This window comes from Parus major, chromosome 14 (genome assembly GCF_001522545.3).
Source record: "Parus major isolate Abel chromosome 14, Parus_major1.1, whole genome shotgun sequence".
In the NCBI taxonomy this organism is placed as follows: Eukaryota; Metazoa; Chordata; class Aves; order Passeriformes; family Paridae; genus Parus; species Parus major.
The window spans coordinates 14,876,867-14,887,040 of record NC_031783.1 but is presented as its reverse complement, the minus strand read 5'-3'; positions in this window follow the sequence as shown (position 1 = coordinate 14,887,040).

Here is a 10,174-nt window from a genome sequence, read left to right as displayed (position 1 = left end):
CCCGCGCCCCGCCGGTTTATAGCGCCGTCGGGAGGGGCCCCGCGGCTCCGCCCCGGCAGCCCCCGGCCGCCCTCCCCCTGGGGTGCCAGCACCCTCCCTCCCCATGGCCCCCAGCATCATCCTCTGAGCATCCCTGAGCGTCTCCCTGCAGCCCGCAGCATCCCGCGCATCCGTGAGCATCCCCCTCGCTGCCTTTAGCATCCTTCCCGTGGCCCCCAGCATCTTCCGAGCATCCCCCTGAAACCAAGAGCAACCCGAGCGCCCGTGAGCATCCTCCTTGAAGCCTTCAGCATCTTCCCCATGGCCTCGAGCATCCTCTGGGCATTCCCCTGCAGCCTGGAGCATCCCAAGCATCCGTCAGCATCCTCGGTGCTCCCTGCGGTGAAGCGCTCAGGACCATTTGCAGTGGGTTTGTCAGGCTGCTTCCCCTCCTCTTCTGCCTCTTAGTTCTTCTTAAATATGATATCACCATCAATTTTGCCTTTCCAGTCAGCTGATTTCCCCCTCCCCAGGTTCCCTAGTGAAACCAAGCAGGTCAAGCTTATGCTCATCAGAGAGCAATTCCTGTTCCTCCTGTTTATTAGGGAAGTTCTTGGCTTTGTATGCTGAACTAGGACTAAATCATCTCTGTGTTTTTCTTCAGGCCACACAGTGACTTGATTAATTTTAATCTCAGCATTTTAGAATTATGGAATGGTTTGGTTTGGAAAGGACCTTAAAGCCCATCCCATTCCACCTCCTGCCCTGGGCAGCGACACCTTCCACTATCCCAGGCTGCTCCAAGCCCCGTCCAACCAGGCCTTGGACACCTCCAGGGATGGGGCAGCCACAGCTTCTCTGGGTAAAGGTTGGAATTTCTCCTTGTGGATTTTATTTTAACATGGTCCAAAGGAATCCCATCAAGCTGCTTCACATCACCCAGTCCTTCACCATCCAGCCCCATCTTCTCCCACCCAACAAGCACAAGTTCCCAGAGGAAACTTTCCCTATCAGCCCAGCCTGCAGCTGTTGGTGTTCTGTGCCCCTCCACTCTGGGGGATGTTTTTCCAGGATCACACTGGGGACAGAGCCATGCTGGGGACCCTTTGGAGTGTGGGATCTCAGCCAAGCAACGTCCTCCTCCTGCAGGAACCAGCCCCTTGGCTCGTCAGGGATCAGAGCATGTGGGGCTGGGCAATGTCATTGTGGAGCCTCTCAGTTTTCCTCTTCTGAGAAGGCTGGGAGTAAATGCAAATCCCAGTCAGCAACTGGGGGATCCAGCCTTTCCTGAGAGGATGCTGGAAGTTACATCTGTGCAGAGCACAACTCCTTCCTGTAATGAAGCAGAGCACAGTCCAACTCATCCACGGCTCGGGTTCTTGGAAGCGCCCAGGTTTACAGTAAGGATGCGGCGGGCTCCCATCTCACTCCGAGCCAATCCCTGCTGGATGGGCTATTTCTGTCACCCCTTGAGTGCTCTGGACATTAGAAGGGCCTCACCACTCTCATGTTTAATAGAGCCATTAATGAATGGCAGCGGTACAGCTCAGCCCAGAGCATCCCCCGGCTCACCCGGCACGGGACACACGCTGCCCTCCTGCAAAAGCCATTACACTCCCTCCTCCCCAGGAGGGAAGGATTGATTTGGAAGCACCTGATGCTTCTCTTGGCTTTTTCTGCACCTGCCCTGTGCCCAAACAAAAGCAGATTTAGCAGCTCTTGTTTTACTGCAGCCACACTCCAACATGGGCTCAACCTTCCCAGCCAGCAACAGAAGATTTTCTCATTCCCAAGGATCTGCCTGAAGTGTCTTTTCTGTGTGTTTTCTTGTCACCCTGATAAACTCTCCATGACCTGAACCCTTTCCTCCCAGGAACGATCCCTGCTGACAGCCAGCAGCTCTGTCCGCAAGGCGCCGAGACCCCTGGGACACAGCGCGGCTCCGGATCTCCAGCAGAGTGCACGTTTCCTCTCCCAAGTATTTTTAAATATCTTTCCAACGAAACAGCTGATAAGCAATTTGTCTTCTATTTATATTCTAAGCAAGTAAAGATAATTTTAGGATTCTTCTTCCCCTCACAGAAGCTGATGCTCTGCAAATACCGTAGCACGTCAGCGGGCACATGGCACCGTGCTGCTCCGGGGTGAGCTTGTGCCAGGAACTCCCCCAGAGGAGCAAAATCCTGCTTATTTTTGGGAGATAAAAAACTTTTGAACAAGTCCTTGTTCCTATGGAAGTGTTGTACAGGCTCACAGGCATTTGAGATTTCAGCCTCTCGGATCATTTCTATATGCTGCAGGTGTTTATCGACCTCAGGCAGGATCCAGCTGATTCCAAACCCTTTTGGAAACCCCATTTTTATGTTTTTATTTAGAAAACAGATTTTGGCTCAGACATCACATTTCCCAACCACACAGACACAGCTCAGCCATCCCAGTGCTCGATGAATCCTTAATGATGTCATTCCACATTTGCTGAGGGGAAGGGGAATGGGATCATCATTGAATCACAGAATCCTGGAATGGTTTGAGTCGGAAATGACCTTAAAGATCATCCAGTCCCAGCCCCTGATGTGGGCAGGAACACCTTCCTCTGTCCTGGGCTGCTCCAAGCCCTGTCCAACCTGACCTTGAACACTTCCAGGGATGGGGCAGCCACAGCTTCCCTGAGGACCCTAACCAAAGGGATCTGTGGCTCTGAAAGGATTTAAGGTTTTCTTCTTTTATTTTGGAACAAAATCACTCTTTTTGTAAGAGGAAGACTCAACTGCAACTCCCACCCTGCTGGATGCTTGGGTTCTCCAGAGGGTACCTCCAATTCCTGCACTGCACCCACCACCTCCACCACAGCTCCAGGGCATGAACTGGGATTTCTGGAAAACATCCCGAGGGACCCCATGGCTGAGGGGAGAGAGGGGTGAACAACTGGAGACATCACATCTTCACCCCTGCAGCAAACCCAGCCCAGCTCTCCAAAGAGCCTCTCCACCTGATTTAATTCCTGCTGTGCTCTCACCTCCCACCACACACATTACTGCAGCCACTCAGGATTTGTGGCTTTGGAGAATGAGCTAAATGAATTTGATGTCCCAGAAAGAGGCACTTGAAAGCGAAACCGGTGGGGTTTAATGACAGCATTTTCCACATTTTTATGATAATGACTCTGGTGTTTATTGGAAGGTTAGAGACTCAGCCGAGCAGGAAAACAAAGCAATCGGAGAGGCCAGAACTGCAATGGGGCCTCTGCACTCTTGGCCATTAATGCCTGTTCTATACATGACATTTTTTGGCCATTTGGGCTCTCCAGCATGTCCCTGTGGGAGTATGAGAGGATGGAGGTGACATCACTTGGGATGAAGAGGAACAAAGCCTGCCCTCCTGCACTCTGCAAACTCATCCAACTCTGCTAATTGGGATCATCCTGTTCTTCATGCTGGGAAACTGAGGCACAGAGAGTTCAGCACATTGCCAAGGACCACACAAGGGGATGGAAGTTTGGCCCGAGTAACTTGGAGCCTCCTGCTCCAAGGGTCTTCACCGGGACATTGCCTGGCTCTGCCTTCCTGTGCAGGTTGGCCTTGGAGAGATGGACACAAATCAGCCAAAAGCAGCTTCACCGCTGTGAAATCAGCTGGAGGCACAAACCTGAAGCTGAAGGTTGGAGAAGGGGTGAGTTTTGCTGCCCATCCCATCCCAGGTGCTTCCCAAGGCAGAGCACAGCAGGTGCTGCTGTGAGGAGGTGACTTTCAGACAAGGTTGGAAGTTCAGCAGCTGAGAGAGCTGGGACTGCAGATCTCAGTCAGAAATGTGCCACGATGAACACCCTGCCTGCCTGCCCAGGTCATTGCTCTGATTCCCCACTGCTCCATCTCTGCTCACACACCAAATCCCTGCACTTCCCCTTTGCCTTCTTTCCCACATTCACATCCCTGCTGCCTCCTGCATTACTTCATCCTGGGAGTGAGCACAGCCTTGATGGCAAGAAAAAGATATTCCCACACATGTGGCTCAGTAAATCCCGATATTTCCCAACACCCATCCCACTGCTGAGCTCCAGGGGAGTCAGAGCAGTGTTTGTGTGGGGCTGGGATGAGGCACTCAGCGAGGAGGACCCGATCAGCCCCGGTCCCTCAGGTGTTGTGGTGGCAGCACGCCAGAACGCCCCAGCAATAACAACCTTTGCCATTTTCTCCCATCTCGAGTGTGTCCTTGTGTAACAAACTCCGATCACGGAGCAATTCCTGCCCCCGGTGATTCAGAACGTGATTAAATGCTATTTGTCTGTTCCTCTGAAATAAAGGAGCTACAAACAAATTACGGTTTCAAGCTGTGAGGTAAAACACACCTTGACTCCCTGAGAAAGCTGCTGCAGGCTTTGGTGTCTCTGAAGAGAAAGAGGAAACAACAAGGGGTGTTTCCTAATGTTGCAGATCTTGCTAAAGTGCACTAAATTAATTATTTGACTCCTAAGAAACAACTCATTCCTCACTATTTTTATCCTTACACACTATTTTAAGAGGTTTTTTTGTCTTCAGGGTCCAGTCACGTGGAAGTTAAACAGAAGGCAGTGAAGTCTCCAAAGGATAATAAACTATCTCGAATTACTTTGCTAATGGAACAAAGAGTACTGTAAATGTCACACAGGATAGAACAAGAGCAGGAGAAACCTTTACATGAAACAATGGATCCATTAGCACAAAGGTAAGGAAAAAACCCCACAGACTTGTGATACTTGTGCAGAGCTTCACGGAGTCGCTGCTCCAAGCCAAGGGAATTTGTTTCCTCACTTGGATTCTGGGCTGAGCTCACACCACAATCACCCACACTCTCAAGGCATTGATCCTTTAGGATTTCAAAGCCCTTTACAGACAATAGTTAAACCCCAGGTGAGTCAGCGAAATTATTTCTGCTTCAAACTGAGGTGCAGAGAAGGAATCATTGAATCACTGATGGGAGATCAAAACCAAACAGAGGTCCAGACCCAGCAAATGCGCTGAGGGGTCCTTACCTCCAGCTTAATGAAGTTGTCCATCATCCTACAAGCTGCAGGAGTGACCCTTCATTCCTGGGGTGAATCATCAGCTGGAGAACCCAGCTCTGCTGGGGTCTCTTGGGTGAGAGGATGGACTGTGAGACACCATCGCCCTGTATTTTGCCTCTCCTGTGCTTGGCAGAAGATTAAAAGTCTCCAAACACATGAAGGGCTGCAGCAGCAGCATCACAGAGTGGTTTGTGTGTGCCATGACACCACCAAGGCACCATGATGAGAAATTCCCCACGATGTGGGATGACAGTGCTGCCTCGGGAAGCAGCAAAGACAAAACCTCTGAGAAGCAGGGAAAAGAGCAGGGAGAAAAGATGCCATGGGCTGCTGTCTGAAATGGGAGCAGATCCTCAGCCCCCTCCAGCCCATGAGTCAGTCTTTCTCCTGGAAGGAATTCCCAATCCCACCAGCGAGTTAATACCCAGATGTGTGAAGTACAGAGTAAATTCTGCTCTGCTCTGCAGCATTTGCTGCGAGCAGAAAGAGTTGGGAGATGAATCTTTAGTTTGAATGTCCTGAGATCTCAACCAAAGCCCACAGGACTGCCAAGAGCTCTCCTGTTTCCCTGAAATTGAATCAGGTGAGGCTTCCCAGTGCACTCCTGTGAGATGCTTGGAGGGCTCGAAGGGGTGGAGATGAGAATAAATCTGCCTTCAAGCAAAGCTGCACAGGTTAAGGTTGGAACAGTCCCCTAAGATCCCCGTATCCAACCATCAACCCACCCCCACCTCGTTCACCGCTAACCCGTGTCCCCAGGTGCCACATCCATCCATTTTCTGAACACTTCCAGGGATGGTGACTCCACTCCTGCCCTGGGCAGCCTGGGCAAGGGTTTGACAACTTTTTCCATGAAGAAATTTTCCCTAATATCCAACCTTAACCTCCCCTGGTGCAACTTTGGGCAAGGGGCTGGAGAGCCAAGACAAGGGAATGGCTTCCCACTGCCAGAGGGAAGAGTGGCTTAGATGGGATTTTGGGAAGGAATTCTTCCCTGGGAGGGTGGGCAGGCCCTGGCACAGCCCCTGGATCCCTGGCAGTGCCCAAGGCTGGGTTGGACAGAGCCTGGAGCAGCCTGGGACAGTGGGAGGTGTTGGGGTTGGGCTGGATGGGCTTTAAGGTCCCTTCCACCCCAAACCATTCCTGGATTCCATACAATGAGGTACCTGTGAGAAGCCACTGCTCAGGGGCTGGCTGAGACTTATTTGCCTCAAAATAAAATGCTGAGAAAATCATCACTTTTAGCAGAAACTTTATCAAATGAAGACAAATCTCCCCCTTCTGTACTGAGAGCCTTGGCTGCAAATGAGCTGCGTTGGCACCAAACTGGGAATGGGAAATTATTCCAAGGCTTAACCTTTAGTTTTACATTTGGACATCGCAGTGCTGAACTATAAATATTGGATCTGTGGCTCTGGTGAGTGGAATGGGTTTGTTGTGCTCATCTCCAGGCTGATCAATTATTCCAAAGTGTATTTATTGATGATGAAATGACTGGAGAAGAGCCTTTTCCTGCAGTTATTATGGGATATTTAGCAAGTAAACATGGAAATCAACTATCCCAAGTGTCAATATTAACCCTTTTTCTTGGGAAAGAAACATTCCCTGCCTGCCAACACGTAGAACTAAGCACCAGCTAAGATATTTAGAACCCAGTTAACCCTATAAAATTTTATTTCTTTATGTTTTGGGGTCACACTCAGTGCTAAAATCCAGCTTTCATTTGCAATCTCCAGAGAAATAAACCAGCATCTTTAAATCATCAGCAAAGAATGATTCAATCCCTTCAAACAGGGTTATAAAAACCTCTCTGCACCACAAAATAAATTAATCTCAACACATGACTCACAGGCACCAGCAGGATGGTTCTCCAGAAGGGTGAGGAGCTGGAACCAGGCTTTGGTGAAGTTTGAAGGTTTCAATGTTGGCTTTTTAGCAATTCTTTGTGCTGCTTGATGATGGGGGGAATGCCAGAAGAGTGGGAATATCTTATGTGATGATGTCAAAATGAAACAGAAAGGGGTTTTTTTGGCATTTTACAGCTGTGGAAAGATGTGTTCAACTGCTGGAAAAGTCATGGTAGCAGCAGAGCTGTGTTAGCAGGATGTGGAATCATGGAATCACAGGATCATTGAGGTTGGAACAGAGCTCCAACACCGCTGAGTCCAACCATGCTTCCAGCACTAATTTGTGTCCCCAAGTGCCACATCCAGGCATGGGGAGTCCAACACTGCCCTGTGCTGGGCTCCATGAAGGAATTTTCCCAATATCCCACCTGAAGGTTCCCTGGTGCAGCCTGAGGCCATGGTGCCATGGAAGAACATGTGCTGTGGAGGAAGAGCAAGAGGTGCTAAAGACACCCAGCTTTGCCAATGGCAACATTCCAAAAGCTGGGATGGATCATCCCATGGTGGATGGAGAGGTCAGGGATGGATCTGGCCTCCAGCCTGTGCTGGAAGGAACACAGATGATCTTTAAAGTTCCTTCCAGCACATTCTGTGATATCCTTACATGGGTTTTGTTCCAAATGAACTCCCTGGATCTGAAAACTGAGGATGGGATCTGACCAAGCACAAGCTGTGGTGGGGGAAGTTCACCTGCACGTGAAGGGACACGGAATCTTCAGTGGTTTCCCCCCCAGACACTGATTATAACAAATATCATCCCAAAAGGAGAAAATGCCCCAGCTGAGGAGCTGCTGCCTGCCTGGAAAACAACAGGACCAGGAACATCACACACTCCTGGGGAAAAACCACACTGCTATGGGCACACTCAGCAGGATCAGGGCTTTGGATCAGGGCTGGTGGGAAGTGATGTCACCAACCAGAGCTCTGAAATGTCCCAACTCCTGCTGAGTGTCCGTGTCCCATCGTCCTGGCAATGAGTAATGTCCCTTTCCAGCCCAGTTCCTCAGGTGTGTTTGTGATCCTGAGCCGTGGTGTCACTGCCCAGCCAAGTGACACTCAGCACTGCCAGCAGCCTCCAGCTCATTTCATGCCAATTGCTCTCCAAAACTGGGTGATGCAGTTGGGGCACAAAAACATTTTCAACAGCGTCATTAATTCGGGGAACATTTCCTGGAGTAATTACAGCCAGCATCCCCAGTCATTCCTAATTATTCCACGCAGCCCCACCCAAACACACTTCAGTTCTGATTAGCAAGACGTGTGTTATCCCACTCCACGCTCAAGAGGGATAAATGGGGCTCTCTAGGAGAAAGTAAATATTACCTGTTGTACCCAATGATCCAAATTGTTCAAATCCTTCATTATCTGTTCCCAAACACTTAACAAATCTATTACTTAATTTATTTGATGGCACAGATGTTGTTAACCAAGGCTGGTGAACATCATGGGGATGTTTTAATGATCTGTTTGATGAGTTGCTTTGTTCTGAAATGATTGTTTTTGGCTCAAAGAAAACAAAGAGCAACTTTTGACTCAAATGACAAGGAATTCAGGGAAAAGAAAGAAGGTTGGAACCATAAAGGTGCTAATCCGATCTTCCAGGAGGATCCTTGGAATTCAGTAGGAATTTCATCATGCGCTGGAATGACAGGACAAGGGGGAATGGCTTCCCACTGCCAGAGGGCAGGGTTAGATGGGATATGAGGAAGGAATTCCTGGCTGTGAGGATGCTGAAGGGCTGGGATGGAATTCCCAGAGAAGCTGTGCCTGCCCCTGGATCCCTGGGAGGGTCCAAAGCCAGGTTGGACAGGGCTTAAAACACTCTGGGATAGTGGCAGGGGTGGCACTGGGTGGGCTTCGAGGTCCCTCCCAACCCAAACCATTCCAAGGTTTTATGACTCGGTGATCCTATGTTGGTCACTTAGCAGGGATCTGTGAAGAAAAAGAGTTGGGAGACAGCAAACTTGGAAAAACTTCCTGTGTGTTCCTCTGCGCTGTCGCCAAACAAGCTTTAGTCATTTTTTTTCCTCCTTTTTTCCACTTCTAGAGGAACATGGCCGCTGTTAAAGCATTTTTCCATGCTCCTGGAGCACCCTCTCCTGTCCAGGCAGCCGCAATTCCGATCTCTGCGGCTCGGGAACAGAGAGGATTTCAATCGGGGATGAGCTGAGAGGGCAGGATGGGGACACAGCTTTCCCTTTTCCAGCCGGGTGTGACCCCAGCTCACCTGGGCTGGCTCCGGACAGCTGGAACCTGGATGCTGTGTGTGACTGACCGCCTGCAGCAAATAAAGGTTTATTTATATTACACTGAGCTCATCTGTGTTCCTGCTCTAGTGGCTACTCTGAAAAACGAGGTTTGCATATTTTTGTATAGAATTTATAAGTTTAATAGAAAGACAATTAGGAGATAAAAATAATAATAAATAAAATATACAGATACAGCCGGGTGTCTGCATTCAGCCAAGAGAGCAAACCTCACTAACAAAGGATTGTCCCTTAAAAACAGAATCCTACTACATACCCATAAATTCTCATACATGATTCATACATTCTTCTTAAGTTTCGGATGTTTCTTTGTTCAGTTTTTAACTCGCCCCCTTCCCAATAAATCAATCTTCTTGGCTCCACCGAGTTTCACATTCCCTGATAACAGAAATGCAATAAATTCCTCTCCCAGAGCTCTGGTCATTGCTGTCTTCATCTGGATAAGATAATTTAAGAATGCAGGGAGGTCTCTATCTTTTTCAGTCTTTGGGTTATACAAAGAAAGATAGTTTTTGTTTTAATATTATGCCATAGCTCAACATACATGTATTATATTGCTAAGTTTCATTAATAGCAGAAATAGAAGGAACAATATTAATACAACAAAGTTTTCTAATCTTATATATATAACATTCATTTTAATATTTGCAAAAAGCCAATAATATAATGTGTATCTATAACAATACACAATCCCATCGTCTGCAGTTTTTCATGTATGTTTTTAACACTTTTATTTCCCTAATCACCCCCAGTTTACCTGGGAAAATGCACAGCTGGGTTATAAAATTAAAAATTAAATCAAAAGGCAGAGCTGTCAATCTGATGAATCCATGGAGGGTCTGTTTGCACCCCAGGGGAGGTGTTTGTCCTGGGAAAATCCCACATAAATCAGCAGCGGGGGACGGGAATGGGCTGAGGCCCCTCATGTCCCCACAGACTGAGGTGGCAGGAACAGCCCTGGGTCCCTCATGTCCCCACAG